General features: G+C 42.2%; 1 long non-coding RNA gene across 1 annotated transcript; it reads right to left on the bottom strand.

Annotated features, from left to right (window-relative positions):
• Positions 1-5,239: 5,239 nt before the first annotated feature.
• LOC110135884 (uncharacterized) lies at positions 5,240-13,839 on the bottom strand. The gene is made up of 2 exons (XR_002313480.2): positions 12,554-13,839; positions 5,240-5,993 (listed from the first exon to the last, which is right to left on the bottom strand). It is a non-coding gene; the product is annotated as an uncharacterized lncRNA (long non-coding RNA).
• Between the last annotated feature and the right edge of the window lie 1,106 nt (positions 13,840-14,945).

Here is a 14,945-nt window from a genome sequence, read left to right on the forward strand (position 1 = left end):
CAATTAACATTTTACTAAACTTATTTTACCATGTATCTGTCTATCCCTCTGTGCAACCATCAATTCAGTTTATTTTGGATACATTTCAAAGTGAGTTGTGGACATCAGAACTCTTCTCCCTAGATACCTTACTGTGCGTGTTTCTAAAAACCTTCTAAGAAAAACACTGTAAAATAATCTTTTGCTTTTGCTGGGAGTGCTGGTGGGTCACCTTTTCTCCCAAAGTATAGGTCAGGCTCTTTCACGCTTTCCCCAGCTTCAAAGCAGCATTTCTACAAGTGTGTTTTGTAGAAGCCTCGTGCAGAACTATCCGAAAAAACCTTAGTATCTGTGGTCAAAGAGCTTGAAAAACTCTGGATTAAATAAAATTTGCAAAGTACTCTACTGCAGGACTTCTCAGAGCCTTTGCTAGTCTAATATGATATATTAGGTGCTATATCCAATTTATTTGACCATAAAACCTGAAGCAGAGTGGGTTCCACAGAGTACACCTGGGGAAAGGATACATTTACCTAAGTCCTACCTTCTTCCCTCTCTCCCCAAAGTTTGCACAATTTGCAAGATTTCTAGTTCTTTGTCCTATCCATGGTTTTCTGAAAAGTAGTATGTCTCTGAAACACATTCTCTTTGTTAGTAGTGAAATTGCAATCATTAATAACTATGGACTACTGTTTGCAAGTATAAAAGGGCAAGTTTAGTACAAATGAAAAAAATTTACAGTATGTTGGGGGAAATGACAAATTTTAAAAGTTTTCTTCCATAGTAGAAAAAAAGATGAAAATTTAAATAACTTTAAATATTTTATAAGCAAATAAAAATAATAGATTATATAGGAATAATAGGATATTCTTGGAATGTACCTAAATTTCAAGTTTAGAAACATGGAGGCCAACTTTGATGTCCATGAAACCATCTTTTGGTATCAAATCCAGAATGATGGATTAAAAAATGTTCCATATATCACATCTCCCACTTAAAATATCATTTAACCATGAGGTCTGGTTGGGAGCATTTTTGGTCCTCCAAGTTCACCTTCCCCATCAGTTATTCAGGGAAGATCATAGATGAATGAGCTCTGAAAATGTGTAAGTCATGAAAAAAGGTGCTATTTTTATTATCATTATCGTTTCACAAGAAGAATAATAGCATCTGAAATGACCTTGACAGTATGTCCTGCCTTAATTCTTGTCTTCTGACAAGACAATGAAAGGTGGCAATGACCTGGTTTTCTAATTTGTTTCACGAAGGATATTGTTTTCAAGACCTCTTAGCCTTCTGCCACCTTATCTCACATATAGCATCTTACAACCCTCAGAAGTACTTTGTAAATGCTGGAATTCTTTTAGAGCTTGAAGAACTGTCTTTAATATGAAAGATTTAGGAGAAAAGCATTATAACCAGCCATCAGAGTTTGTGTCTGTTCTGAGAGAGGGACCAGAGACTCTCACATGTAAAACCACACTGCAGACGACTGAGCAAGTGAAGGCCTGCTTCTCTAGTGAAGACACATGTCAGAAGGAGCCCAGATGGTGGTGGGATGACGAGAAAGAAAGTACTTTGAAAGAGAAAGCAAAGCATGACCTTAAATGTGCAGTCCCATGGATGACTTTCTCTAAAAGTAAGGAGAAAAAGAGCAGTTTTAGCATGTCTAGTAGACCCATGGCATTCAGAGCTCATCCTTCTGGTCTACTTCCAGTTTACTTGTCCAACTTCACCTTCTGCCACTCCCCAGTAAACTAGTCAAGACTCTGCACAATCTGTCACTTCTCTGAGCTTTTCAACACACTTCTGCCTTGACCTGTGATACCCCGCCTAGTCTGTCCACCTAGCTATTTCCTCCTTACCCTTCAGAGACTTTCCTGACATCACTATTTCTATGAAACCTCTCCCTAATGACATGGTAACCGTCTGTCTGGATCCTGTATCTCAAACATAATCTCTGGCATAAAACTTGCCATGTTATTTTGTGACTGTATATTTATTTTTCTTCTGACTGTGAGACTGTAAGTATCTTGAGAACAAAGCCTTAGCATCTTGACCCTAAAACCTAGGAGGTATTCAGTAAGTGTTTGGTGAATTCATATACAAATGAATCCAAGAAGGATCAGCTTTGTGTATAAATCTGTCAAGAATTGTATTTAATTAAGATTATTCAGGCCTAAAGGCAGTGAGCAATGAGCTCAATTTATTTTTGAAATAAATTCATTAAGAAAAAAGCATTGCACAGGAAACTATGTTAAGCATTCTGAAAAAACTATGGTGGGAAAGAATATAGAAGAAAATATATATGTATAACTGAATCACTTTACTGTACAGCAGAAATTAACACAAGATTGTAAATCAACTATATCTCAATAAAAATAAATAAAGCAAAGAGCATGACATAGCTTTCACAGCAAAATACTATAATATCCTATGTTGCAATATTCACATTTAATGGTGTTTACAAATTAATAGTATCCGTAAATGAGCAGGCTCGAATCTCCTCAAATCTCACCACCTCCTGGACACATTCTTAAAATTGATTGTTACTTCACGTTAGTTTTATTCAGCATTTATGGGTGAGGTTGACTGCGTTATTTGTGTGTATATGGCCTGTTTTATCTTAGGCCATTTCTTAAAAACTCTATGACTGAATTGCATATTTGGTGATATCAGCTTTGTCATTGTTCAGTCATTAAGTCGTGTTTGACTCTTTGGGACCCCATGGACTGTAACCCACCAGGCTCATCTGTCCATGGGTTTCCTAGTAAGAATGCTGGAGTGGGTTGCCACTTCCTTCTCCAAGGGATCCTCCTGACCGAGGTGTTGAGCCCGCATCTCCTGCATTGGCATGTGTATCTTTAGAACTGAGCCAGCAGGGAAGCCCTGAGAGTAACTTACTGCTGTGAATTCTCAAGCCAGGACAAACTTGATTTTTTTTCTGTCCTTCACAGCTATATGACCTTGGGTAAGTCCCTTAAATTAAACTTTGGTGTCTTATTCTGTAGACGCTACAAGAAAGGATTCATTTATCACTGAGTTGTCTTGATGATTATATAATAAAGAGCATGTGGTAGTTAGAACATGCTAAATACCTGTAACTCTTTTCTTTTCCCTTCTCTTCTCTACATAAACATGATGCTGTGTCAGTGACTCTTCCCTGCAACAGTGGACTTGTTGGGGACTTCCCTAGCAGTCCAGTGGTTAGGACTCTGCCCTTCTAATGCTGGGGCATGGGTTGAATCCCTGGTAGGTGAACTAAAATCTCACATGCCATGTTTGGTGGAGCCAAACTCCACCCCCAAAACTAAACAAACAAATAAAACAATGGACTTTTAGGGTGGAAATCTCTACAGGGGACAAAGGGTAGTATTTTCTCAACCAAAACAAATCTGACCCCAAACTAGTTAATCTTAAAAAAAAAAAAGAAAATTCAGAGTTGTCACTGTCTCCTTCCTGCTTGGCCCTTCTGTACATCTGCACAGTCTTGCAGGATCAGAATCATAGTGTTCAGAAGAGATTCAACTTGGTACAAACAGCCAGAACAGCTGGATGACTTTTTTATTTCTAGCAGCAGTGATGAAAAGGACACTTAAAGCTTGAAATCTATGTGTGCTCTATATTTAAAAATAATAAAAAGAGTTGCTCAAACAAGCTTTAAAAAGATGTGGACCCAGAAAGTAGCTTTCCTAGATTTCAGGTAGAACAAGAACCAATAAGTCAGGTGGTACAAAGTACCTAAATTGCCACTTTCATTTCAGCTTTCACTTTGCAGGACTTTTTTCTAAGTGACCTGGTTTCAAGGCGCACTATATCCCCAGTGTGTCCTTCTTGGCCCTGACATCCGAAGCCAACCATTTTATTTCCATGTATCGGTAGTACTAGGAGCAAAGTCTGTCGACATTTTTCCCCTGAGCAAGGCCTAGATGGAATAGAATTGAGAAGCTCATCGGATCATCTTATCTCAACCTTGTTCAGAGTCTGAAACCTGGCCAGGATGGACAGACTCCGGATGTTCCATCTTCCTTTCTCCCTCCCTCACCCCTCCGACAATCTCGGATCTTCTCTGCCTACCTTAATCCCAGGAGGCCAGTGCTTAAAAATGGAAACTGTCTGTGGTGGTCTGAGCTTGAGGGGGTTTGATAAACTGGCCCCATACCCATCAGACTGTGAGGGCACAGCCTGCTGCTTACTTTCAATATCGCATAATACTGCTTACATGTGGAATCTAGAAAAGGTACAGATGAACTTATTTGCAAAGCAGAAATAGGGTCACAGACATAGAGAACGAAAGTGCACATGAAGGGGGAAGGGGAAGTGGGATGAATTGGGAGATTGGGATTAACATATATATGCTTCCCTTGTGGCTCAGATGATAAAGCATCTGCCTGCAATGTGAGAGACCTGAGTTCGATCCCTGGGTCAGGAAGATCCCCTGGAGAAGGAAATGACAACCCACTCCAGTACTCTTGCCTGGAAAATTCCATGGACTATTGACGACTATGTATAAAATAGGTGACTAATGAGAACCTGCTACATAGCCCAGGTAAGTCTACTCAGAGCTCTGCGGTGACCTAAATGGGGAGGAAATCTAAAAAAGAGTGGATATATGTATAACTGGGGGCTTCCCTGGTGGCTTAGATGGTGAAAAATCTGCCTGCAATGAAGGAGACCTGGGTTTGATCCCTGGGTTGGGAAGATCCCCTGTAGAAGGGAAAGGCTACGCACTCCAGTATTCTTGCCTGGAGAATCCCATGGACAGAGGAGCCTCATGGGCTACAGTCTGTGGGGTCACAGAGAGTCAGACATGACTGAACAACTAACACACACACACACACACACAACACACGCATGTGCACACACAAGTATAACTGATTCACTTTGTTGTACAGGCAGAAAGTAACGCAAAGTTGTAAAGTAACTATGCTCCAATAAAAATTAATAAAAAAAGATATCAAAACTGGGAGGGGGTAAGGTTGGGTGTTCTCTGCTGTGCACAGTCACTGTGGATCAGTGTCCTCTCTTTACCAATGTTTGTCTTCTCTGAGACTCTTGGGGTCCTCCTCTGAATCCTGCCAAGTGACGAAGGAGAAGCAAGAGTATAGAGACAGCTCATGCACTTTAAGCCCTTCGGACTGGAGGTAAAATATTGCTTCCCCTACCTTCCATTGATTAGAACTATTCATGTGAGCCTGTTACCAAAAGATGTGGAGTCTGGCTGCTTGCTGGTCAAAAGCCGATAAACAGGCCAGGTTGGTGGAGAGGAAAGCTTGCTTTATTTCAGATGCCAGCAACTGGAGGGTGGGGCTTGCTGGGGAGGGGAGGGCAGACATCTCCCATGACAAGCAGGGGATAAGAGCTTTTATAGAAAGGGGGAGGGTGTTACATGATGAAACAGCACAGTCAGTTCTGCCAGTCATCTTCAGATTGATCACTGATGGTCTGACCAGTGTCATCCTAGTGGTTTTAGGTACAGTTAATCTTCAGCTCCAGGGTTGCCTTGTTTCCATATCCTTGAGGCCACTTCTCAGGATTGTAGCAGTTTATGTCATGACCACAGCCTGGCCATCATGCAGCTAACTTCTTCTACCTGGTGGGGGTTTCAGTATCTATAAGATGGCTCAGAATTTCATCTTCAGCCATTGAGAAGGGATGAAGCGTCCTCGACTATGCTTGATGACTATATTATGACTCTCTGGTCTCCTTTGACTATTTTCCTCTGTTTCTGCATTTTCTCATTTCTCTGATTAAACTTATTCTTCGACTGAAGTTTTCCACAGACCAAAGGCAGGCAGAGGACAGGGGGGGGAAAGTACCATATGGCCTTGCTCTATTTCATGCCCACCGAGGTGCGAGTGGGCTGAGCGAGGTCAAGCCGTCCAGTAGGGATGAGGAGCAGGTGACCCTAGGCTGGATTCTGTCTTCTCCATCTGCTGGGCTGGCGGACTGCCTGTTGAGAGGATTTGGTCAAATCTTTGCCATGTGACGTAGTTTTCATTTACATGACTAGCCTGAGTTGGAATAAAAATGAAGGAAAGATAAAACACAGGGAAAGAAGGAAGAGAGAAAATGAGACAGAAAGGACAGAAGGTGTAGTTAACAAAGGTGTTGGTGGCACAGATTGTCTTCAGCCTTTCGTTCAAAAGCCTGATCTTAGACGAGGTTTTGGGGTGACAAGGACATGTTGTTACTCAGAAACTCCCATCATGAGTCACAAACTAGGCGGAGGCAACAATCATGTTGGTGCTCGTGTTCTCAGCAGGTAATTAAATGAGAGACCAAACTGTGAATAGACGTCAGACCTAAGGAAGACAGTCATACTATTAAATTTTTTTAAATAAGAACAGTAACACAGAGATCACCATTAATCCTTGCCTTCATCAGAAACTGCTGTGACCCAGTTTCCCACATGAATCACTCTCTTTGAGGCCGACCCAACCCATTACAGACACTCAGAACCTGTTCCCCATCCCTCCCCACCTTTCATCTCTCACCACATTTTATCTTCTCAGCATAACGATTCCCTGTTTTGATGCCTTGCAAAGATGAGGTCCTCAAGCCTCCATAGGTTTGCAGACACTGTTCCCTGTTCCTATGAAGCCACAACACGATCACAAGGTACCATGTAGGTATTCCTATCCTGCCTACTTTGGGACTTCTTGTTCTGTAGTAAGAGCAATAAATGTATCATTTACGTATCTTTTTAAAATTTTTAATTGGAAGATAATTGCTTTACACTGTTGTGTTGGTTTCTGCTGTATAACCACGTGATCAGCTATAAGTGTATATACGTCCCTTCCCTCTTGAATCTCCCTCCACTCCCCTCACATCCCACCCTTCTAGCACCCAGCTGAGCTCCCTGTGTTATATAGCAACATCCCACTAGCAATCTATTTTACACATGGTAATGTATTTATGTTGAAACCTTTGTTTTCGGCTTTGGATTTTTGTTGAAAGTGAAAGTCGCTCAGTCGTGTCCGACTCTCTGCGACCCCATTAACTATACAGTTCATGGAATTCTCCAGGCCAGAATACTGGAGTGGGTAGCCTTTCCGTTCTCCTGGGGATTTTCCCAACCCAGGGATCGAACTCACGTCTCCTGCATTGCAAGCAGATTCTTAACTAGCTGAGCCACTTTGTTACAAGCCACCAAATATTATTCTCCTTCGTCCAAAACACTAAACAAATACTTATGTAAATGATACATTTAATGATATTTTAATCAATAAAATTAGCTTATTCAATGAGAAAGCATAATAGGATATGAATGATGGTTAGGCAAAATTTTCCTGGGGTTGTGGGTGGGGGGTGTCTCTTGAAGTTGGAAGCGGTTGAGTGCTTTCTAGAACTAAAATAAGTCAGTTGCCACTTTGGAGCAAAGAGGTAGGTTGCATGTAAGTGGAGTGCAAAACTAGGCAGATTTACAGAATTTTGAAGAGTTGCCCCTAGGTTCCCTCTCCAGCCTTCTCCACCCTGCTCTCTGCCTTGGAAAGGCAGAACTCTACACCAAAGTGGAGAGTTCGCATGTGGTCAGACAGAAGAAGCGAAGGACACTGGGGTATGTATTATCCAGTTCCCTCCTGGTGGCCTTTCTCTGGGCTGGCTGTGTGGATGTGTGCCCCTCAGCCAAAGGCCACTGCTCTTTCCAACATAGCCTCTGCATTATTTTTTCCTTCTGGGTTCCTGTAGCCAAGGGGTTGTTAGTCTGGGGCCTGTGGATCGAGTTCAGAAGGTCTGTAAATGCTAATGGAGAAAATAAAAACACACCTTTATTTATTTATTTGGAAGAATTTTGGTTTAATACAACATGTCTTTATTTGGGGGCTTCTTTAGTGGCTCAGATGGTAAAGAATCCACCTGCAATGTGGAAGACATGATCCCTGAGTTGGGAGGTTTCCCTGGAGAAGGGATTGGCTGCCCACTCTAGTATTCTGGCTTGGAGAATTCCATGGACTGCAAAGAGTTGGACACAACTGAATGACTTTCATTCACTCGTCACAGACATGTTTTATTTGAATATGTTATGCATCATTTTTTAATAGAATTGGTTTCTTTGGCAATTCTTTTTATCAAATTCATTTAAAAACATTATTCTTGAGTTGGGGTCTTCTGGGTCCCCCAGACTGACAAAAGTTTAGGAATCTGTGCAATAATCACCTCCCCTCCTTGTTGCACTGAGCCTAGTGGTGGGGACCGCTCTCCTCTCACTAGCTTGATGGCCTGCATTAATCATTTTTCTACTCCCTGCCCCACCATTTGCATATGTTGTTCTCAATCATGTCTGACTCTTTGCAGCCGCACGGACGGTAGCATGCCAGGCTCCTCTGCACATGGAATTTTCCAGTCAAGAATACTGGCGTGGGTTGCCATTTCCTTCTCCATTGCACCATTTAAGTAATCCCTTTTCTGTGCGTGTGCACGCTAAGTAACTACAGTCGTGTCTGACCCTTTGTGACTCTATGGACTGTAGCCCATCACGTTCCTCTGTCCATGGGATTCTCCAGGAAAGAATACTAGGGTGGGTTGCCATGCCCTCCTCCAGGGGATCTTCGTAACCCAGGTATCAGTGAAGTCTCCTTCACTGGCAAATGGATTCTTTACCACTAACATCACCTGGGAAGTCCAATCCCTTGACTAAACCCTCCTCGAACTCTCCTAAGTTCAGCATGTCATCTCTGTCCTGCTGGGATGCTAACTGATACACCTTGTAACGGACGTTGGTTTCCTAGTCAAGAGTAGCTGGGGACCTCAAGCAGGTCACTTGACTTCACTGAGCCTCTGGTTTTCTCATTTGTGAAATGGAGGTTAATATCCAACTCTTTGACATCAAGGCATCTAGGTTATTGTCAGGACAAGTCAATGTAATGTGTTTGAATGTTAGTTGGCACACTGAAAATATTACGTAAGCCCTATCATTTATTTGTCAGCTTTCTTTCCCGTCCTTCTGCCTGCTCTGCTTGGCCAGCAGGTTGGCAGGATGAAAATATATTGCTTCAGCCTGAAGGGAGGGGTCATTTCAAAGGATACTAGCACTTGTGTTGCTTCTGTTGTTAAGGCTTTCCGGCTGAGGCAGGGGAAGTATTATTTTAGTGTTTCCCTGTGCAATTTTTCAATCAACTCTAGATGAAGTAAGTTCTCAAGTAAGAACCCAGACAATATTTCTCCAACAGGAATAATATATAGGCATCATTTCCAAGAATATTTTAATGCATAGTGATTTCCTTGTGTTGTTCAATTATTTTAATTGCAATATTATTTAAATGTGCACAAATAAATTGGATATATATCCTTATGCTTATAGTTCTTGTACAGCTATTAATCAAAAACAAATTTGCAAATTAAACCCAGACGATGCTATTAAGATGATAAACTGAGCATATGCTATAATGTCCTTTTCCTCCTCTAAATATATAGGAGAAAATTGTCTATAACAGTACTATAAGACAAAAGGGATTACTCTCCTTAGACCAGAAATGATAAGGAATTTCTGAAAGACTGGAGGCAGATGGGATATGAATAATTGATGAGACTGTGGCCCTAACCCCACCCTGGGGAGCTTGTTCCCAGCAGGGAGTGGTTTCAGATACTCTGTCTAAAGGCTGAGGATTGGATACTGGAGCATGAGAGAGCTCTAAGGAGCTCTTAGCAGTCAAAGTGCTTCTACAATGCCATGGTAGGAGAGTCCAGACGGCTTGGTCCCTGCCCTCCCCACCACCATCACACCATACCCTTGAGGGTGGGAACAGGAGGGTCTGTCCCTAGACCGGAGCAATAAGTGGAGGCATTGGACCTGAGAGGCACAAAAAAAATTTTTTTAAGAAAAAAATTTTCTTAAAAGGCAAAGTTAATTAGCAAAAATTAATACGTTAAAGAACGATTAAAAATAGGAAGTTCTAAGAGGGGTTCTGGGAGAAAAGAACGCAGAGGATAGATAGAAAGAGTCAACAAATAATGAAAGATACATATTCTATTTCAGGAATATGTGAATTAAATTAAAAAGGACTACTGGGTATTGGGCAGGAGGAATATAAAATGACCACATCTGGAAATATTGTAGAATAATTATGGGCCACCAAAAAAGAGGAAGTCCAGAAGGCTTTTGGACAAGGGGGGAGAAAAGCTTCTCTACAGAAGAATAAGAATCATATTAGCATAAGTCTTCTCATCCATATCATTGAATGGGAGAAGAAAATAATAACTGTTTAATCAACATTCTATACACAGTCAAAATATTGATCAATTCAAAAATGAGAGGATAAAATAAGCACATTTCAGTGACTGGGATGTTTCGCCATTCCTTAAATGTGACTGAAACAATTGCTAGAAATTGCACTTGATGAAACAAACCAAAATAAATATAAAAAGAAGATATGGGGTGAAAAATGAAAAGAGAAAACAAAAAACAATAAAATGTATTTCAAAGAATAAAAGTGTTTTGATTATTAAAATATATGATAAATAAATCTCAGATTTGGTAACTGAAAGCAGACCAAAGGAATGTGAGAATTTAAAATTTGATTAGATTTCATCCTATTTAGAAAGAAGTTATAGACCCCAATTAACTCTAGATATTGATAAAACATAAAAGCAAAACACCTTAAGTATAGTTGAAAACTATGAACTCCCACATGGCACAAGGGACTTAACTGAACACTGTGCTAGGAGATTTGACCACATGTTTGTCTGGTTTCTACCTGCAGTAGGCGGCGTCCTTACAGGTCACCCCTGGGCTGAGTCTTTACTCAAGAAAACACAGTATTGCCGAAGGGCAGAGTGTGCCACGTTGCCAAGCCAGTTTCAGTAGTTCTCCACTTCCTCCCCTCCTGCAATTTTCCATTTTTCTGTGGTCTCCCTTTAAGCTCCCTCAATACCCTTATATTCCCTCTCTGTCTCCCTTAAATCCTCAGCCACCTATGCCTTAGTTGCAGTGGAGCTCCGTCTACACTGGAGGCTGCCTTACAGCAGTCATGGGAATAAATCTGTCTTGTTGCCTTTAACAAGAGTCCAGTCCTCTCTTTTTTTTTATCACTCCTGTGTTCCTTGGTCCCTATAGTCAAAGCTATGGTGTTTCCAGTAGTCATGTATGGATGTGAGAGTTGGACTAGAAAGAAGGCTGAGCACTGAAGAATTGATGCGTTTGAACTGTGGTGTTGAAGAGGACTCTTGAGAGTCCCTTGGACAGCAAGGAGATCAAATCAGACAATCCTAAAGGAAATCAATCCTGAATATTCATTGGAAGGACTGATGCTAAAGCTGAAGCTCCAATACTTTTGTTACCTGATACAAAGAGCTGACTTTTTGAAAAAGACTGTGATGCTGGGAAAGATTGAGGGTAGGAGGAGAAAGGGGCAGAGGATGAGATGGTTGGATGACATCATTGAGTCAATGGACATGAGTGCAAGCTCTGGGAGATACTGAAGGTCAGGGAAGACAGGAGCGCTACAGTCCATGGGATTGCAAAGAGTCGGTCTTGACTTAGTGACTAAACAGCAACAACAATATTCATAGAAAAATTGTTTACAATAGCTGTAATGTGGACACAACTTAAATGTTAATCAACAGGTGAACAGATAAAGAATACAATCTATACATACAGTGGAATACCACTCAGCCCTTAAAAAGAAGGGAATTTTGCAGTATGTGAGAACAAAAATGAACCTTGAGGACAAGGCAAACAAAATAAACCAGGCGCAGAAAAACAACCACTGTATGCTTTTATCCATTTGAGGGATCTAAAACAGCCAAATTCATAGAAGCCAAGAATGGAATGTTGATTGCCAGGGGCTGGAGAAAGGGAGAAAGGAGAAGTTACAAATGAATTGCCAAAATATTCAGTTAAAAGTCCAGCCCTTTTGTTTTTTTCACCGTGTTAAAAGTTTTAAAGAGGAATTAAAATGGTAAAAGTAAAACCTGTAGCTTCTGAGTTGGAGGAGACTGCAAAGAAAGTCTCCTCGAGGAAGAGACAAACAAGCTGAAGGAGAAAATGGGGTGGACTTGGCAAAACCTGGGGAAAATGTATTTTCCTACGGAGGCCACAACAAATGCAAAGGCCTGGAGTAGGGCAAATGGTTCGTGATTTGGAGCAACAAGTAGGAAATAAATGCGCAGAGAGAGAAAGGTGGGGGAGTGCGAGAGGAGGCTGGGCGGGAAGGCAGGGTGGCTCCTAGGTCACTGGGATGCTTGACTTGGGGGCAGCTGCATTCCTGCCTAGGTGTCTGCAAGGATGCTGAGTGCTTTAAAATCCAGCTGTGTCCTTGTTTCTCTCTCTCCCTAGGCAGGGAGCTCGAAGAAGTCGAGGAGCGGGGGGACCTTCCCTGGTGGTCCACTGCTAAGACTCTATGCCCCAATGTAGGGAGCCCAGCTTTGACCTCTGGTCAGGTAACTAGATTCCCACAGGCCACAACTAAGAATTTGCATGCCGCCACAAAATCCGGTGTGCCACAACCAAGACCGGCGCAGCCAAATTAAAAAAAAAAAATTTAGAAAAGTTTGTGCCTATCTATTAAAAAAAAAAGTAGGCAGGGACTGTTCTCATGTATTTCCCCAGCAGTTCAAAGAGGAGTCAGCTCACCGTAAGTGCCCAGTGAGTGGATGGTTGTCAGCTCCTGAGGTTTTCTTATCTCTTCGCCCATGAAGTCTGTAAACTCTGCCAGATTTGAGATTGAAAAGGAGGAAAGAAGATAACTCATCTCTGATCCTTCTTACTATCCCCATGCCCCCATAGCCTTGACCTGAGGCAGCTTGGACCTGGAGAAGTTGAAAAACAGGTCCCTGAGTTTAAAATCCAAAGCGTTTTCCTGGGATATGTGCCCACATGTTGCTAATCATCCAACTGCGGCCGTCCTGCAAAACCAGAAGATTGACGCACGAAGCTCCAGAGCTTTTCATCAGGTAGAGTTAGGTGTCACTGGCAGGGGTGGCTGATGGGACTCAGCTGGCCTTTGCCCCCGAGAGAGGTTTCTCAGGAGATTCCCTGCTCACATTGATCAAGTGAAGCGCAATGAACTAGTGACCAACTCAATGGGTTTATATTTTCCTGAAAGAAGGAAAGCACGAGGAGAAGGGACTTGCTGTTTCCCTGAGAGTGCTCAGACAGTACTTTTGACTCGACTCACCTTACAGGGGGCTGGGGAAGTAGTCCTGTCTCCCCACTCCCCACCTCCGTAGAGCTCATGAACTTATTCTTTGAGAACTGAAACCTTCCATGTCTTACCCTAGAAATACTCAAAGCTATTTTGACTGACACTCCTTTACAGTCTAAAAGGGAGAATTCTAATTCTGTAGAGAGAAGTCTTCCGTGCCTTGGGGAAATCTAGAGTGATAGACAGGGGTCCTTTAGTCTAATTCTCTCTGCATCAGAGAGCAAGGTTGTGTAAACCTTGATGTCAGTGATTGCGTGATGCAAGATTGTTAACAGAGAGGTCTCTGGCTCAGGCGTTTTGAAGATTAAAAAGTTCTTCAGATGATTCTGATAAGCTCCCATAGTTAAAACAATCACTTTAAAATAAGAACAGAATATATTCAATTTCTCTTGAGTTTTGCATTCAAGTGTGTGTGTGTGTGTGTGTGTGTGTGTGTGTGTGTGTGTTTCTGTGTTCGAGAAGGGAAGGTGTGGAAGTGGCTCCAACTTGTGTTTCTGACTGTTTGGGGTAGGCAATTTTGAGAGGCACTGATTCCTGGAACAAGCTGAGTTTATAAAGGTCCTTACTCATCCTCTTAAGAAGTGGTTTAGACATACCCTTCATGAAATCTTTTCTGATTCACCTGAGCAGACTTAATCCTCCTTCTCCTTTGACCCTACTCTACCAGGAACAAACATGTATCCAGGTCCTTGTAACCCTGAATGATAATATACACTTATCTGTCCCCACCCCACCCCAGCCCCTTCCATAGAGGCATTCTTCATGGCTGGGGTACAGTTCTTCCTCCCTGTAACCCCACCACTACTGCTAAGTCACTTCAGTCGTGTCCAACTCTGTGCGACCCCATAGACGGCAGCCCACCAGGCTCCCCCGTCCCTGGGATTCTCCAGGCAAGAACACTGGAGTGGGTTGCCATTTCCTTCTCCAATGCATGAAAGTGAAAAGTGAAAGTGAAGTCGCTCAGTCGTGTCTGACTCTTCGCGACCCCATGGACTGCAGCCCACCAGGCTCCTCCGTCCATGGGATTTTCCAGGCAAGAGTACTGGAGTGGGGTGCCATTGCCTTCTCCACTCTGTAACCCTAGTTGCCTGTAAATGTTTGCTGTCTAAATTTGATTTAATGGACAGGGCAATAATCCCAACCTAGAGACGGCATTTATAAAGGCAACAACTAACACTCACAAGTGATTTTCAATGTTAAATAGTTTTAACGAATACTGAACATTCACCATTAAATGTTTAGCTTTGGCTGCGTGAAGTGTCTCTTTGCTTGATGGTTACCTGATCAACTCCGCTAATACTGGTTTCAGACAGGATGTTGTTGGCTATAGTGAATCAATGAAGAAATTATTACTTAGGCAATAGGATTTTCTTTCTCAGTAGACAAAATCATTGAAAACTTTGCATCTTTGTGGGGAAGTTGAAAAGAAGAAGAAGAAACGGGTGGCTGGAGCTTTGGAACATATTGTCGACCCAAAGCGGTAACTGAGTGAGGCTTAGAGCCGAGGAGAAGTGTGGCTTTGCTGACTGTCTCTGAAACCAGGCAGAGGCGGCTTCTGTGTAACAGAACAGTGGAGGCTTCCCAACAGGAAACACATAGAAACAACCAGGAGAGCAAACAAAGCTACACAGGATCATGACGTTACTAGGAGACAGAGATACCGTGACCTTTCATTTACCTGGTGGAGAGGATGAATTCCAGCAGAAAGGGTGTGAGTTGAACAGGAGGCTTAAGAGAAGGGTGGAAGATAGCAGAGAACCTTGATAAAACACAAATGAAATAACCCTGGAAATAGAAAGTCAGCTTTAAATGAGAAAGTAC

The sequence above is a fragment of the Odocoileus virginianus genome, chromosome 29 (genome assembly GCF_023699985.2).
Source record: "Odocoileus virginianus isolate 20LAN1187 ecotype Illinois chromosome 29, Ovbor_1.2, whole genome shotgun sequence".
Lineage (NCBI taxonomy): Eukaryota > Metazoa > Chordata > Mammalia > Artiodactyla > Cervidae > Odocoileus > Odocoileus virginianus.